The sequence below is a fragment of the Marmota monax genome, unplaced genomic scaffold, assembly GCF_021218885.2.
Source record: "Marmota monax isolate L192 unplaced genomic scaffold, Marmota_monax_Labrador192_F-V1.1 WCK01_AAM20220418_F8-fsc00082, whole genome shotgun sequence".
NCBI lineage: Eukaryota > Metazoa > Chordata > Mammalia > Rodentia > Sciuridae > Marmota > Marmota monax.
Window position 1 is genome coordinate 4,293,661 of NW_026695207.1, and position 17,717 is coordinate 4,311,377.

Below are 17,717 nucleotides of genomic sequence, written 5' to 3' on the forward strand. Positions count from 1 at the left end.
GCACCTTAAATACTGAAGATTCAATTTTAAGGGAGAAAAAAATGTCCATATGACCCTTCCCCAGTCTCTAGTCAATGCTTCTCAAACTAGAAGCACTGCCAGGTAAGATACTTTCCCTTGTTTCCACAATCCTGTCCTGTTTATCCTCTGCTCCCTCCAGGAGCCACTCCCAGAGGCCTGAATACCTGCTGTGTGCTGCAGGACTGCATTCCCCTCCTTCTCTCCAGGCTCAGACCTTGCCCAGCACCTGCGCACTGCCCTCCGCAACTGCAGGGCCCTGACAAGTCACCACTGAGTCCTGAGAGCCTCCCAGGCCTGAAACCTCTGTAGCTAGTGTTGGGAACGTGGAGACGGCTCCTGCCGAGCTCTCTGTTGGATGGTGCCTGAAGTCCCTAACTCGCTATTCTCCTGTCCTCGGTGTACGGGCATCACTGGACAGGCACATGGTTTGGCTGTAAGTAGCCAAACAGTATTCTTCCACAATAAGTGACTCTGCTTCAATCCAATCTCAATTTCAGAATTTGATATAGAGCAAAGTTAAGTGGAGATTATTTTAAAAGACCTTTTTCTAACTGAAAAAATGAGTGTTTTCATAGTGGAAAATTTGGAAGATCCAGCAAAATACAAGGACTACATTTTATTTTATTTATTTACACAACATCTTTATTTTATTTTTATGTGGTGCTGAGGATCGAACCTAGCGCCCCGCGCATGCTAGGCGAGCGCTTTACCGCTTGAGTCATATCCCCAGCCCCAGGACTAATTTTAAATCGCATTTATTTCCACAACCAAAGACAACCATGCTAACATTCTGTTTAGTCTCCTAATGCTTACATTAGGTACATATATGCATAGTTAAGTATGTGCCACATGCCCATGTGCACACCTTTGTCTAAACTAGAACCAGTGGTACTCGCCCAGCAGTGCCCTTTACCCATTTACTGTGAGCATCTCTCCGTCAGCGCTGCTGACGGCATCAGTTCCTGTCTGGTCACATCAGTGCTATCTCTATCCCAAGGCCACCCTGTCTATAACCCAGTACAACAGCAGCAATGATCACGCAGAAGTGAGGAAGGCATGGAGGTGGGGGTCAGCACCGGTGTCACAGGTCACAGGCACCAACTCATTCAAAGCTCAAAGCAACCATGAAGTTGCAGGTGGGAAACCGAGGCACAGCGTGGCTACCTGCCCAAGTTACACCGACGACGTGTGTGAGGTTGTGTCCAATTTTTTACTAAAATAGAATGATGAACATCTTTATGTTCAAAAATACAGAATGCTTATTCAAATGTGTGTTCATGTTGGTAGTTATTTCTCCAGGGTGACATTCCGTACCCACAATTGCAGAGCCTGAGAATCTGTTTAAAGACTGCTGACGTGCACTTTTCAAATTGTGCTCCATCCTGTTTTTGATTTTGTGGACTGGTGGGGTTGGGGTGAATACTGTTGTTTTGCTTGTACAAATCCTGCCATTCACCAGGGTAAACTCAGGCGGCTCATTCAGAGTGGATGTCCACCTGACTCCAGCACAGGTGCTCCGTGCAGGCCCGTGTCCTGTGGAGCAGGGGAATTGCAGCCCCTGAAACCCAAGATGGGCCTTCTGCAGCCCTGTGTACCAAGCATGTGGAAACTAGCTCCACAGGCATGTTCAGAAGACATCACCTGCAGTCATGGGTGCCCACAGCTGAAGAGCGCTCCCTGCCCAGCGCAGCCACAGAGGGAGGAGATGAATGGGGATCCATCAGTGAACAGAATTTGTCTGTTTTCATTCACGCTCCAACGAGAGGCACCTTTTCAGTTTCTATCCTGTTCATCACTGCTTTCTCTCTGTTCTCATTCTCTAGAAGCTTCTGAGCACCATGTGCTCTGTGCTGAATTTAATCAGCCTCCATGGTAACGTGCTCTCAAAAGCTGCAGCCCGCACTCGGGCGACCTTGCCCCAGGCTGGGAGCCAGGCACCTTCACCACCGCCTGGCCTTTGCTTCACCAGGATGCTCTCCCCGTCTGCCAGCAGCGGCCAGGCCAATTAACCTTTAGGGGAAAGTGGGGCTCCCTGCCACTCAGCTTCCTTCTCGCTCATTGTGCTCATCCTGAAAAGCCTCGAGGAGCTGTAATAAATACATTAATTAGGAAAATGATTAAATGCAGTTGCCTTTATTACCTTGGCATCCTGGAGATGCCTGAAAAGACACCCTCATTCCTGGGGGTGGGGCAGAGCAGGGATGTGCAGCTGTGTGTCCTGCCTCCTGGCTCAGAAGGCAAGAGGCAGCTCTCACTAAGTGAATGCCCCTGCCTCTCTCAGAAGGCACTGGACCCACTGCCTTGTCACAAGCAGACGTCCCCGTTCCCTCACCCACAGGAGATGCTCGGTGACCAGCAAGTGTCTCAGGGTGCTGGGACCAGAAGTCCCATGGGTGGCTTCAGTGAAGATCAGTAATAATGTTCGGGGTTTATAATGGGGTGACATGCCCAAAGAGAAGCAAACCATCGCTTCACCAAGGACAGAGGTAAGTCAAACAGCTCTCTCTGGGGAAGACTCCTGCGGTCTTACTTCCTGCTTCTCACCCCAGCTGGTACAGGGGGATCCAGAACGCCCTCCTCCACCTGGAACATTCTCAAGGGCTGAGCTGAGGAGCACCCAGAGCATCACCCAGAGCACTCACTCTTGCCTGCTCTGGATCCTCCCCATGAGCTCCTGGATGCTCTTCCTCCTGGTTCCTTTCAAAACCCAGCTGGGGATTGTCCAGCCTGGCTGCCCTTCCTAAGACCTCCAGACTTCATTCCCCCTGGCTCCTTTCTCCTTCCCCCACCTTCCTAGGGGAGTCCACTGTTGCTCATTTCCCAATAAACCGACAGTCACCCACATGATCTTCATGCCAACATCCTTGGGACTCGAGAATGTTGTCAGCACACAGTAGGAGCTTAATAAATACTTATAGAGTCTAACTTAGAAGTATGTGATACCTTTGAAAGATTTAGGGAAAAGAAATAGGTCACACTTCAATTTCCTCGTGAAAGTAATAGTAACTAAAGTTAGTAGGGCCATCCAAGTCTAGGCTGGAGGCACAGGGGGACAGGACTGAGGAGCTCACAGTCACACCACAGGGAAGGTGTGGGTGCACCTTGGGATGACCATGAGCGGCCGTGGTACCCTTCCTCCCACTCCTTGCAAGCACCCATCTTGGCCTGACTTTCTATCTTGTCCTCTGTATGCCTTACTGAAAAATGTAATCAAATCTCATTACAGGAACAGCTCATAAGTCAGGGATTTGGACATTTTCCACTTTCTAAGGGAAAAGAATTACCAAGTTATTGAAAACAACCTAAGTGATTGAAAACCTCTTTTCCCCAATCAGTTCCAAGTATTCACCATTAACACATCTCTTCCTTCCCCAGGTCCTTCCTCCCCTCCAGGGCCTCTGACACCTGGGGCAAACTGAGTTCAGTCTGAGAAAAATCCACGCACCTTTCTCAAGGAACTCTGTACAGAGAATTCCAGCTTCTGAGGATTGGCCTCCTTTTCATTAGTCTGAATGAATGAGGTGTTAAAGTCTGTCTTCATTTTTGGAGTAATTTTCTGCTCAATTGGAGAGCAACCACAAGGTCTTTGGATCCTTCAACCTGCTCCTGGAAAAGTGAAGTCCTCCTCTCCCAGCTCATTGGTGTGCAGCTCACCCTCACCACCATGGAAGTGGGAAGTGAGGTCACTGCTCTCTGCGACCAGTACAGCCCATTCCTTCCTGTTGTCTTGTGTGGAAATGCAGAGCCTAGGAAGCCCGCCAGCCTTGGCTTATCTTTGGATGAACTGTGTGGCCCTGAAGTCCATATGTGGATGTCCTCACCGCAGTGCTTCCAATGTGAACCTTGGCCTTTGGAGAATGACTGGTGTGCTTACAAAAGGGACAATTTGGAGACAGAAGCACGCACCCAGGGAGAAGGCCATGTGAAGACGAAGACGGAGACCACCGTCAGGTTTCGTACACCAGGGAGTGCTGAGGACTGCCAGGCTCCAGCTGAAGTTAGCAGCTGTGAGCAGTGAAGTTCTGTTGTTCAGGCCACCCCGTCAAGCCAGCATGTGGCCCTTCAGGAGACTCCTGCACTTGGCTTCTTTTGCCACCTCATATCCAGTGAGGGGCTTCCCAAAGATGCAGGGCATGGTCCCTGCCTCGAGTGCACTACACTGCTAAGAATTGGACTGACCCAGGGACACTCTGCAAGGAGTCTCTGAGTGAGGCCTCTGTTGGGCCTGCCATGGAGCCACATTTCCCCAAGGAGCAGGCCCTGGCACACTGCCCATCTGGGGACAAGAGCAACAGCTTTGCCCACCTGACAGATGAGCAGGTGAGAGTCGGACAGCTGTCTCAAGAGCACCACGGTCCAGCCTCCCATCGGGGTTTTCCTTACCCTGGGAGCAGTCCACTAGCAACATGACCCCCCCAGGATCATGTGCTCCATAAAGCAGAGGAATTGAGTGCCAGGCCGAGAGAACAGGAGAGTGAGAGCAGAGAGGGGAGGGAGGCAAAGGGACAGCACTGAGCTAACTGCTCCCAGGGGATGTCCCCTGCAGGCAGCTGCCACTGCCAGAGGCCCTTGTAGGGGACTCCAGGAGTCAGCACAGGCTCTGAAGCAAGTATTTATAAGTTTGACCTGCACCTTCCTGGTGCTACATCGCAATCCTCTAGCATGGTTTCAGGGAATATCTCCACCAGGGACCCACCACACTGGCAATGTCCCCAGTACATTAGGCGATGAAAACATTTCAAAGGCATGTTGTTTTTGAATGCACAGGAAAGGTTCAAAATGAACTTGGGTGACACGTGAACAGGGGTGTGAATGCCCCAGGGAGCTGGCATTGAGCACACACTGGGGCATCCAGCTGCTGATCATAAACCTGGAGAAAGGCAGGGAACTTGGGGCTGGTCTCACCCCGTGCTGCCCAGCCAGGCAGGGCTCCCACCAGCCATCTTTGCCAGTCTCAGCTGGAAGAGCGAGCACGTGGGCAGCGAGGCATGGAAATGAGCTCCTTCCTCTGTCCTTTCCTTGGAGCCAGTGTCACTGTGATGGTGCTGTGACACCCTCACCTTGACGAGACCTTGATGCTGCAGCATCTGAATGTAAGTCTCCTTTCTCTGTCCTTCCAGGAGAAGGAGTCTGAATCAGCCGGCTGGCCCCGAGCAGCGTCTCTTCTTCCCGGTATTCACACCTCCGTCTTCTCAACATTCTAATGACTTTTAAACATGCCTAATCATCTCCGAGGAAGGAAGGCATTCCACACTTTACAATCACGTGCATCAACTGGCCCATCTGGGGAGCTCGCCCCTGGAAAGGGGCACAGGCGAGCTGTCCGTTGAATTTGCTCTCACATCTGCTGCCATCACTGCAGGGCCTCCTGGGCTCCAGAACTGTCCGGGCTCATGTGTTCCAATGCCTCATTTTTGTTGTGGCTGCTTTTAATTATAAGCACTTCCACCAAAATGAATCACCATTCAAAATTCAGCTGGGGAAGCATTTTTTTTTTCTATTTAGCTAAACTGAACTGAAGCACATTTGGGCGAGAAATGAGAGGTTTAGTAGGAATCTATGGCAGGAGAGTGTCCAGTTTGCTGCAGTCATCTAGATTCTCTCCTTGGGGAAGTGAGAGCCTGGCTCAGAGTGTACACTGCCCTTCACTCCTCCCCCTGGAGTCCTCTGCCATTAGTTAACATTGATGAGTAAGTGCTCTTAAGACAGCGTGGAAACTGTCCACCCCCTTTTACTTCCAACATGCCACTGTCTGTCCAGCCAAATGGCTACTGCTTCCCAGGAAAGTGTTCAGAACACTGGGCTCTGGAAATGCTGTCACTATGTGGGCTCCCAAGACAGACACTTGGGGAGAAATCAGGATGGAACATCATGTAAGTTGGGAAGAGGATGAGAATGGAGACAGAGGAGCAGGTGGTTCAGGGAAGGCATTCAACGGGGAGCAAGCAGGAAAGCCATGAGAAGACCTGCCTGAGATCTGAACTCTGCGGTAGAAAATCATTTGGTGCAGTCTGTGCCATGTGCTTGACAGCAGCCAGGATTGTGCTGGGCCACACACAAATGGGACTCATACGGGGACACACATGGGGAGGTATCCTACAGCCCTGGGGCTTTCAAAAGCATAGCCATTGTCATTAGCCTTTTTGTTCTTGGCCCAAGATGAGGCAGAACATCATGGCAGAAAGGAATGAAGGAGGAAAGCTGCTCAGGACTTGGCAATCAGGAAGCAGAGAGAACTCTGCTCACCAGGAACAACATATGAACCCAAAGGCACACCCCCAGTGGCCCACCTCCCCAGCCACGCTCCACCTGCCTACAGTCGCCACCAGGTAAATCCATGTCAGGGATGAATCCTCTGATTGTGTTACACCTCTCACATTCAGTCTCCTCACCACGGAACATCCCCACACTGTCTCACACGTGAGCTTCTGGGGCACACCTCATGGCTACACCACAACAGCTGCTCTTTCCCTTGCCCTCCGTGGGTTTCTCCTCAGCCTCTTCTCCAGAATGGAAACCAGCCAAACACCAGTAGAATAATCCTATTTTCTACATGTACAAACTCTGGGATCCTCCCCATGACCTTGGAGAACAGAACCATGCATGTTCTCCCTTGAACAATGAGCAATAGAGGCTCACAGAGGCTTTGCTCCCCTGATGACCACCAGGAAGAGTGGTCACATACCCCCTGCACCCAGCCCTGAACACAGCTTACTGCATCAAAGCACAGTCCTCATGGCCCCATCCTTGGACACTATGCTCAGCATCCCAGTTTTGTAGATGGGGAGTCTGAGGCTCCCGAGGGCTTGCTGAACTTCCCAGGCTCCTCAGTGAGGGTGTCAGGGATTTGGCACCAGCCCTCCAACTCTATGCTCTTGGCCATTCTGCCTCCTCTTGTCCTGGAAGTGGAGGATTCTCACTTTAAAATAAGGACTCATGTAGATGGAGAGGTGCTAGCACGAATCTCCATCACGTGTGCCTTGGCACCAGGGCAGCCAAGGCCATGGGAGGCCAGCCCTACCCTGAAAAGAGGCTCAGCCCTGCTCCCTGGGACTCCCTCTGATGCTGTGAGAGTCCCTGGGTATGGCAGCCAGCCCTCTGGGCTCATCCAAGCCGGAGCTGTGCGTGCCTCTCTGAGTAGTGGCTAAGGTGGGACAATGCTGGTCAGTGGGTGGGGCCACAGTGAAGGGCTGGGTGGCTGCTGCCCTGAGGCCTCAGTTAGCTTCTCCAGCAGGCTGAGTAAAAAGTCATGACTCCCGTGAAGCAGCTGCCTGGTAGGGGACACTGAGTCTCAGAGACGCAGGCCAGTGTGTCTGCGGAGGGAGCACCCAGGTCTCTTCTCTCCAACTTGACACCTCCTGGGATCTTTTCAGTTTCTGGCGTTTTCCTCCCAGTACCATCAGCCCCAGTCAGGCATGGACATGGCCTTGGCACAGCCCACTCTGGTCCTCCTCCAGCCACAGGAGACTTCCACAGTGCAGAGACTGTGGGGCCAAGGTGGGCCTCCTGAAGCCAATGCACACTGCTTCTAGAAAATTCTGCAGAGTCTTGGAGTCCCAGAATTCCCTGCCCAAACAGCCTTGTTCTGCTTCCAGATTTCCTCCCTAGCTGCATACTGCCAGGACCCACCACCATGGTGAGGATCGGGGGCTTCTGTGGGAGGGCTGGTGGAAGGTGGCAGCCTGCAGGAGGCCAACTGCACGTGCAGGGTGGGGGCCCAGGGGGCTAGGAGGTGGAACTCAAGCCAGACCCTAAGGGTGTCATTCATTCCTCCTCACCCAACCCCAGAAGGGACCTGCCATGTCCCCAGGTCAGAGACACCAGGGCCAGGAGCCTTGCCAGAGAACACACAGATGGCCCACCAGAACTTGTGTGGGGTCTGTCTGCCCCCAGAGGCCAGGTCCTAGTCATTTCATAGTGAAGCATTAGAAAATGCCTCTAGATGTCATAAATCTATAAGACTTGGTGGTAAATTAATCTGTAAAGCAAGAAAAGAAGGAAACTTACAATGAAGCCTGAAAAATCATTTGATGTACAAAAACTGGGAGTGGAAGCTACGTATGCTTACCTGACCTGACAAAGGTGCTAGAAACATTCGGTGGGGAAAAGACAGCCTTTTAAACAAATGGTGACGGCAAAAGTGGACATCTGTATGTCAAGAACTAAAAACTATTGGAACTAGGTCCCTCTCTCTCACCCTACACGGAAGTCAAACCAAAGCAGATCAAAGACTTGAGAATTAGACTATAAACACTGCAACTGCTAGAAGAATACCAGGGTCAGCACTCCAACATATGGGTGCCCACACCGATTCCTTAACAAGACCCCTAAATCTCAAGAAATAAAACCAGGAATCAGTTACATGGGATGGCATCAAAGTAAAAAGCTGCTGTACAACAAACAATTAAAAGCATAAAGAGTCTACCAAATGTGAGAAAAATTTGTGCCAGCTAGCCTCGGGTCGAGGATTAATATCCATAACATAAAGAACTCAAAAACCTAATGAAAAAAAAAAGAATCAATAAAAGAAATAAATAGACATTTCTCAAAAGAAGAAATACAAATGACCCTCAAATACATTTTTTAAATGTTCAAAATCCTTAGCAATGAGGGAAATGCAAATCAAAACTACACTGAGGTTTCATCTCAATTCAGTTGGAGTGGTGGCCATCAAGAATACAAATAATAATAAATGCTGGCAAGAATGTGGGGGAAAGACACTCATATCCTGTTGGTAAAACTGCAAAGGAATACAATCTTTCTGAAAAGCAGTCTAAAGACCCACCAAAGCCTAGGAATGGGGACTCACTATGACTGAGCAGCTCTCCTGCTCCTTGGTATTTATTCAAAAGAACTAAAATGAGCACACTACAGTGATACACGCATACCAGTGTTTATAGCAGCACAATTCACAATAGCCAAGTTACAGAACCAGTCTAGGTACCCATCAACCAATGAGTGGATAAAGAAAATGTGGGTATGTATACACAAAGGAATTTTACTTAGCCATACAAAATAATAAAATTATGTCAGTTGCTGGTAAATGGATGGGACTTCATGTTCAGTGAAATAAACCAGACTCAAAAAGTCAAGGGTCAAATGTTTTTGTTTGTGTGAAGAAGCTAGGGAGGGAGAAAAAGTATGTAAATTAAAGTGGGATCTTATGAAAATAGAAGAGAAACCAATAAAATAGAGGGAGATGATTGAGAGGGAGGGAGGACGTGGTATCATAGTATCATGGGAAAGTACTGGGGAATGAAATCTACAACAATGTGTCCCACTTATATAGCTACAATGTCCCACTTATATAGTATGAAATAAAGATAATGGAAGAGAGATTAGTAGAACAAGCTGATGGGGGAAGGATGGGAGGGAAAAATGAAGGTACTGGGAAAAGGAGATTGGTCAAAAAATGTGCATGTATGCCTATGGCACACTGAATCCCACTATCATGTACAATTATAATGCACCAACAGAATGTGTTTTAAAAAGTTAATATACAAAACCGGGAGAGTCCTTGGGGAGAAAGATCATTTTCTCAGCACTAGGCAGATGAGCTTCATGACAAAAGATGAGCCAGGACAGACGGTCCACAGAGACCCTAAGCATCTCTACAGTTCAGGAAGTAATGTGACTCCAATGACAGTGTTGGGAGCAGGGGCTTGGAGGTCACAGTCAAGGTCATAGGCAGTCCAGGCAGAGTCTGGGAAACAAGCTTTCCAGAAAGAGGAGGTGGCCATTGTCGCATTCCTCACGACTAAAACACTCAGGGTCACTCCAGGGGAACTGGGCTGGACGAAGTAACCACACAGGAGACAGAGACACCTTTATCTTTGGGGGTCCTGTGATGGCTCCTCTGACCTTAAGGGTCTGCAGAAAGAGAGAGAGTGAGCGCATGCTGACCCCTTTTATTGAGGAGAAGCCATTCACATGAGGCAAGGGGTCAGGTTTCAGGGGGCTGAGTCTAGCTTCCTGATGTCCACTGTCAGCAGGTTGGCTGACATCTAGGAAGGCCACACCCAAAGGCAGAGCAAGAGAAGGGGACACACAAAGGGCGTTTCCATGGAACATTCTATCCCAAACAGGGCAAGGGGGTAATATCATAAAGGAACAGGTGAGCGTAGCTCTGTCCATGGGGCTGCAGGGAGGCACGCCTACTTCTGAAGACACATTCTGCTACTTCGAGGGTCGGTTGGGGCCATGTTGAGGTCAGTACAAAAGTGACCCACAGAGCCTCTCCAATCATGGGAAGGAGAATGCCGGTCATTCAGCGAGACCGCCCCCCACAGTCCATAGTATCAAATGCCTCAGAGGCCAGTTAAATTTAGAAAGAACATCTTAAGTTTTGGTTCCCAGTGCACTCTATGTCCACACTGTCCCTCAGCCAAGGCTTGGCCCCACCGTACCCCAGTTTTTGAATATGGGCTAGACAACAAAGGATGGAAGGGAAAAACTGGGTTCCAAGGAGTCGAACTGCACCCTTCCCTGTGGCCCTATCTTTGGGAGGTCTCCTTTCCACAGGTGAGCCAGACGTGGGCCACGCTTGGTAGACCGGCTGAGGCCACCTGCCTCTTTCACGGGGGAATTTGTAGGAGTGCTTCCGTCCCAGCAAACTGAAACACAGTGACGTAGCCAGAGAGAAGTCTCACTGAACTAAGACCAACCAAACAAGTGCATGCCAATGAAAACACAGATGATCAGAAGCCACGCTCGGCTGCTGACCCATTATCCGACATGGAACCAGACCAAATAAGGAGTCTTGGCAGTGTCCTGTCGTGCAAAGAAATTCCATTTCCTGTGTATCAGAACATCTCCCCTCCATGGTCCACTGCACCATGTTAGAAAACAGTAACAGATGGTCCCAGCGTCCTCACTCACTGTAGCATTGCCAGCTGTTTGCTGAGTGGGGGTCCAACTCCACCGTTCTGGTGACCTTTAAACCAATGGCTTTGGAACACCTCCTTCATGGTGGAGCTGAGCCCTCCTTTCTGAGTGCCCTGCATGCGCCAAGGTGTCAGTCACTAAAGAAAGACTTCTCTCCTGCTTCTCTCCAAACCTCCACGTTTCTCCTTGTCTGAGGGAATGAGGCCTGAAGATGGACGTCAGGCTAGTAGAAGACTCTGGCATGGAATCAGGCAAGCTGGTGGGGTGGAGCCCGGCAGGATCTCCATAGTCCATCACCACTAGAGCACACGCCTTTCTGAGGCCATTCTTTACCCCAAGAGGAGAGACCAGGAAATGACACCTTGAGCTCTTCAGCTTTCCCCACTTCCTAGGATGTGGCAGAATCCAGCAGAAGCACTGCCACCCACCACACCTAGTCCAGTGGCCCCTGGAAGGGAAGAAGTTGGGGAAGCCAAGCTAGAAGCCAAGGCCTCCAGACCCAGGGCAAGGTCCCCAGGTATGCGGCCACTTCTGAGGTTCTAATGGCTGGCTAATTACCCGGTTCATTTAATAAGCATTCTCTAGGTTCCTCTGATCATGAAAATCACCTGGGAATGTTGCTAAGTCCTGGATCCCAGGCTGTGATTCAGTCTTTGGGCATCACAAGGGACCTTGGCACCACATGGGTTTGGAAACTTAAGTGTGGCCTCCTATCTGCAGGAGTGACTGTCATGCTGAAGATAGGTACTTTAGAACTTGATGACATGGCTTGAAATGCTTGTCCCTCCAAAACTCAGGTTGAAATCTATCTGTCATGGGGACAGGATTAAGTGTGGGGCCTCTAAGAAGGGTTCAGGCCAAGAGGATTCTGCCTTTGTGGATGGATTAATGCTGTTAGGGGGATGGATTGGTATAAAAGGACAAGTGGACCTCTCCCTTCCTTTCTCTCCCTCCCTGTCTCCCCCTCTCACTTCCCACCAGTGAGGATGCTGCAAGAAAGCTGTCCCTGGGTACAGGAGCCTTGTCTTGGGCATCCCAGTCCAGAAGAGAGGAAATGCTGTCTTCATCAGGAGCCACCCATCTGTGACATTTGGTGGTAACAGTTCAGAAAGACGGAGACTTTCCCTGAGGCCCATCTCCCCACATCACTGTAGCTGGCCTTGAGTAGGAAGGAGACACAATGGAGAGCAGGACAGAATCCACCACTCCCGAGGCCCGTGCTGCCTCCCAGCATCCCAGAGAACCAGGAGCGGGGATGTGGTGATGCCTGAGGGTCCAGGACGGAAAAGACCAAACAAAGTGTATGAGGCACGGGAAAGGGGCCTCCTGGTCCCCCAAACACAGCAAGACCCTCTGCTACCCCACAGCAGAGGCACTAACACACCATCCTCCCTTCCTTCCCACAGGACTGTCCTCCTGCAAAGCATGGTCCACTAGGATCAGGGGAACTATCTCTATTTGATCATTTTGGTTCATTCAAAAATCTTCATCCCACTCCCCCTCTGCCCTAGACTCTACTAGGTATTTGAGAAACACAGGAAACAAAATACTCATCATGCTTGATCCCATGGAGCTTCTGGTCCATCAGGAGGGACATTCGTGAGACGAACACTGTGCATCCATCCTCTGTACGTCACAACAGTAGGGAAGGGACAGTGGAAGCTCCTAAGAGATAATGTGCCTGGGACCCCTGATTCAGGAGACTCCAAACCCCAGCATGAAGCCGAGGGTTAGGCAGGAGGAGCATGGAGTGGGGAAGGACTGGAGGCTTCCTGGCAGGAAGATCACATAAGGAAGTCTTTATTCGATACCCATTATTTGCCAAGACTTAACCTTGCACACTAATATTAAAAAGTTTGTGTGTGGCATCAGTGAAATCTATTTTGAGGTTCTCTTCCTCTTCTCACAATAACTCAAAGCCCCTTTGAATCTCAGTGCCTGGGTTTCTCACAGCTAAGGGCCCCAATCCAGAGGATGTCTGAGCCTGGTCCTCTCTTGCCACACCTCTGCCAGACATTATAATAAAGACTTTTTTCATTGTCAAAACTTTAGAAAACACAAATAAACCAAGAAAAATTAAAGTTACCCTAATTGTTGCTGATGGGTGCTGAGTCTGGCCTTAAAGGCTTCTCTTGTCCTCTTACCAGCTCTGTGGGACAGAGAGTTCAAAGAACTTGTCCATGACCACACAGCTGGAGAGTGACCAGGGCCAGTGTGGACCAGGCTCCAGAACGGGGCTCTGCCTTCCTGCTCCCCAGCTTTGGTCCTACGTCCTGGACAGAACCGCCATCAGCACGTCATATGCAGACATTCTTCAACCTTCCCTGTGGGGCGTGCACATGGCTGATCTTTAAAAAATAATGTTTGAGGTGACATTTGCATAACATGAAGTTGATGGTTTTAAGAGGAATCGTTGGGTGGCACTGAGCACACTCACGGCGTCGCACGACACACACAGCCACCACCTCCATCTCGTTCCACAGCACTCCCTTCATTTACTCCAAGTAGGTCCCTCCACCATCCAGTGGTTGCTGACCACCCCTCTCCCCAGGATTCTGCCAGCTGCCACCTGGGCTCTCTGTGCACGGACCCTCCTAGTCAGACTATTTCTTGTGAATGGAACCATCGGCACCTGTCTTCCTTGACCTAGCACAATGTTTTCTAGGTTCCTTGGTATTGTACCCTGGGTCAGCACTTTATTCCATTCCTTAGTTTTATGACATAGCATTGTGTGGATCTTCTTCTGTCTGTCTGTCCATCTGTTGATGGGCATTTGGGCTGATTCCATCTTTGGCTATAACTCTTGTACATTTGGCTATGAACATGGACTTGAGTACTTCTTTCCAATTCTTTTGAGTATTTATCTAGAAATGGAATTGCTAGGTTATGTGGTCATTTCACCTGCAGCTTCCTGAGGAGCTGCCAATATGATTTCAACAGAGGCTCAATCAGATTTTCTTCCAATCTTCAGTGTACAAGTGTCCCAACTTCTCCACATCTTCACCAACACTTGTTATTTTCCTTAATAAAATAAGTCACAACAATACCTAGGCATCTCATTGTGATTCTGATTCGCATTCCCTGATGACCAATGATGCTGAACACCTTTTCATGTGCTTTTTTGGACATTTGTAGGTCTTATCTAAAGTAATATCTCCTTGAATCTTTTGCCCATCTTTTGGGTTGTTTGTTATCTATGGTCAAGTTTGAAGTGTTTTTTTTTTTTAATATTCTGAACACTACGTCCTCATCATATACATGAAATATAAATATCGTGGACCATTCTTCACATTCATTTCCCCCCTTTCAAAATGTCCTGTGCTGTTTTTGATTTTGATGAAGCCTGATCTAAGTTTTCTTTTGTTCTTCTTCCTTCCAGTGTCATATCTGAGAATCCATTGCCAAGTCCATGGTTTTGAAGATCCACCTCCATCTTTCCCTATAGTGGTTTTATAGTTTTAGCATTCACACTCATGATGTGAGAGAGGGTCTTTCTTCATTCCTCTGCATGTGGATGTCTATTGTCCCAGCACCACTAATTGGCTACTATTCCCATCCAGTGCTGCTGGCTCCCTTTTGAAAATCAGTTAGCCACAAACAGATGGGGTTATTTCTTGATTCCCAGTCCTATTTCATTGGTCCATATGTCTATATTTATGCACTTTTTATTACCATAGCTGTATATATTGCTTTTAAGACTTTTTTGTTTGACACAATAAATGGAATAACTTCTGTAAGACTTGATATCACAATAAATTATACAGTTCTGTTTAGTTTTTTTTAATTCCTTTATCATCAAGATTGGCATCATGAACATACCTGTGGCTTAACGAATGAGCTAGTCCACAATTAATTCCTCAGGATAACACCTAGAAGTGTAACCATTGGTTCCAAGAATGCAAATTCCCAGGCTTTATAGCTATTACCAAGTCACCTTCCAGAGGACTCTGTCAGTTTGTCCTTTTCCAGCCTGAGCCCTGCTCTTCACTCTCTTCTCAACCTGGTCAGGGCCTGAGGAGGATTGGCCCTTTCCTCTGTCATCAATCTGTTGAGTGCCAACTCTCCTTCTTTTTACAGTTTTAAAATGAATCACAAATTAGAAATTTCAATGCTCCCCTTTCTTTCTTTGGTTCAAAGGTTTCAAAGGCCAGATTTCTTAAAAAGGCCAGAAGACGCTGTTCCTGATGTCATGGTCCACCAGTGACTACCGTACGCGTCATGTGTACCTCCTGGATGCATCAAGTGCTACTGAGATGCCATGGTGCCCCTATTAACCAATCTCCGGGCAGTTGTCTGCAGAATAAACACTACGTGTAGTGAAGAACAGTGGAACCTGTTCAGCCTTAATGAAGTTACCCGCCTCCAAGCTGACCTGGGTTGGAAGCTAAGCCCTGTCAAGCCCTCTGGGTAAGTGACACCAGGGAGAGAGCAGATGCCTCCTCAGAGATGGGAGTCAGCCCTTCCTCTCTGTGCCCCTGGGGAGAAGCCATTCTGGAACTCCTTCCACTGCAGCTGACACACCACCAAAGCCTCAGGGACTGTGGAGTTCCACTGAGATGTGAACAGCTCCCTCTGCCAATGAGCTCTGAGTGGTCAATAAGACAATAAACTCTCTCTGCTTTAAACGGCTGATTCTGGGCTGTGGGTTCTGCTCAGGGCCTACCAACAGAGTTTCCTCACCCAGGTCTTTTCACAGAATAAGAGCACTCTAAAATATTTCTCTTTTTAGTATTGCAGTATGGAAGTGTCAAAGTTACTAGGAAGCTAGCTGTGTGGTTGAATCATGAATTACTCCAAAGATGAACCCACAGAGCTGGACTGGGCAGGGAGCCTGGAGTTCAGGCGGGCCTCCATCGCTCCCCACCAATCCTTGGGCAGGAGAAGCCATCCATGGGCGAATGCCTTTGTGCTAAACCAGTGTTTTCCACAGGGCTCCAGAGAGCCCGACTGCCACTCTGAGAAGGGAGAAGAAGCCCAGTGGGTCAGGTCTAGGCTGAATGCTGCCCTCTCCTGGTCAGATGGGATGAATCACTCTCTTTTTCCCCTTGACTTTTCCAAGGAATACAGGAGAATGAGAGAAAAGAAGACAGGAGAATTTCTGGGACATCTTGGTGTACTTTCTTGGAATGTTGCCTCCCTTGGGAATGGAGTGGGAGACTAGTGGGGACAGTCTCCCATTCAGAAGGAATGCATGTCCCTTTTGTTGAATAAGGCGGACACTTCTGCTCTGGAGGCCTCAAAGCTAGGACATGAACATCAGGGACACTTTGGGGGAAAGACTCTGGAGTTTGGGTGTACTTCCATGTTTGTTACACAATAGCACACAGAACACATGCAGATTGGAAATGAGGGGAAGTGTAAAGGATTCTAGGATGGGATGGGAGAAAGATAGCCTGCTAGGGAGGGCGAGAGGAGAGGTCACTGGCGAACAAGCAAACAAGGCATGTGGAAGGGAACACGGGGGCCGTCTCCCCTGTAGGGTAGCTTCATGAGGGGCTCGCTGGAGAACTGTCAGCTCGTACTCTCCTGACCCCACCTCCGTTAGCATGGCCTTCCCTTTCTGGTGGAGCAGTGAGGTGGAGCAAGGTCCCGAGCTCATCGGTGGTAGAAGATGGACTCAGCTCAGGTCTCCAGATTCCCGTGGGCTCGCTGGCCAATGGGAAAGGCAAAGAGCCAGAAGAACATGTGTGAAGGCCCAGAGAGGAAGACAGCAGGGAGTTGCAGGTGTCTGTCTTGGACTGTCCTGGAGCAGAGAAGGTGCCCACACCCGATAGAAGGAGACAAACTGCAAAGCATCTTCCCAAAAGGAGGAAGACAAGGCAAGACTGGGATGGGAGAAAGGAGCTTCTTTGCCAAAGTCAAGGGCCCAGTTGGACCAGGCTCTTCGGTACAGGGCACGGCTTAGAAGCCATTGGTTGAAAGCACAGAAGCCAAAAGTCAAAAGAACGCAAAAGCAGCAGATAAAGGGGGACTTCCCCACTGGCCACTAGAGCATCTTCCACTGCCCACATGCAGGCTGAGCCTGAAAACCCACCGCAGAGGGGCACCTGGTGGGGTGACTCAGTTCAGAGATGCTGGCCAAAGCTTGGTAATAATTTGGGTTAAAGGCTGTGCTGATAGACCTTGTTTCTCTTTGATGTTACTTGACAAGGATGTTTTGAAAAAGGAACACGAAACTAATTGGGCAATTTCCACAGGGACTATCTGATTGCAGATGACCTGCTACCTCTAGTGTCTTTATCTCAGGGCTCTGTATTGAGAAAACATAGTGATTAGTTTTCCTTGGAGAAATGTTGGAATAGAATAGGTTTGAGTGGCCATTAATCCCTATGACCTCATTCACTGTCCTCTTCAAAGAGCAAAAACCAGAAACAGATTTCAAATGAGATGTCTTCTAATGGGTGGTGACAGACAGGTCACTTGGGAGGAGCAGCCCTGTGCCTGTAACCAGCCACTCAGTCCTCAGAGTGACGCCAGACCCACACAGACAGCCTCACACCTGATACAGCTCCCTCTCCAGAAAACCCACTCAGACCTGTGATTTCTCTATGATTTATCTGTTCCCTGTTCCCATCAAGCTGCAGACATAGAGTCTGAAGAATAATGAGTCCATCTTATTTTGTCTGACCCAGGGGTTCTCAGACAAGGATGATGTCCTCTGCAGGGGACACTTGGCAATGTCAGCAGAGACAACACGACTGGGGAGAGCCAGAGCGGTGCTGTTAGCGTCTGGGTTTGGTGTGTGGTGGGCAGGGGTGCTGCTAACAGCCCAGGATGCACAGGACAGCCCAGGGCAATTCCTCAGGCCAGCG

At 49.3% G+C, this 17,717-nt stretch overlaps 1 long non-coding RNA gene across 1 annotated transcript; it reads left to right on the forward strand.

Annotated features, from left to right (window-relative positions):
- Positions 1-2,127: 2,127 nt before the first annotated feature.
- LOC131423653 (uncharacterized) lies at positions 2,128-9,069 on the forward strand. The gene is made up of 3 exons (XR_009225505.1): positions 2,128-2,507; positions 3,397-4,341; positions 5,142-9,069. It is a non-coding gene; the product is annotated as an uncharacterized LOC131423653 (long non-coding RNA).
- The last annotated feature ends 8,648 nt before the right edge of the window (positions 9,070-17,717 follow it).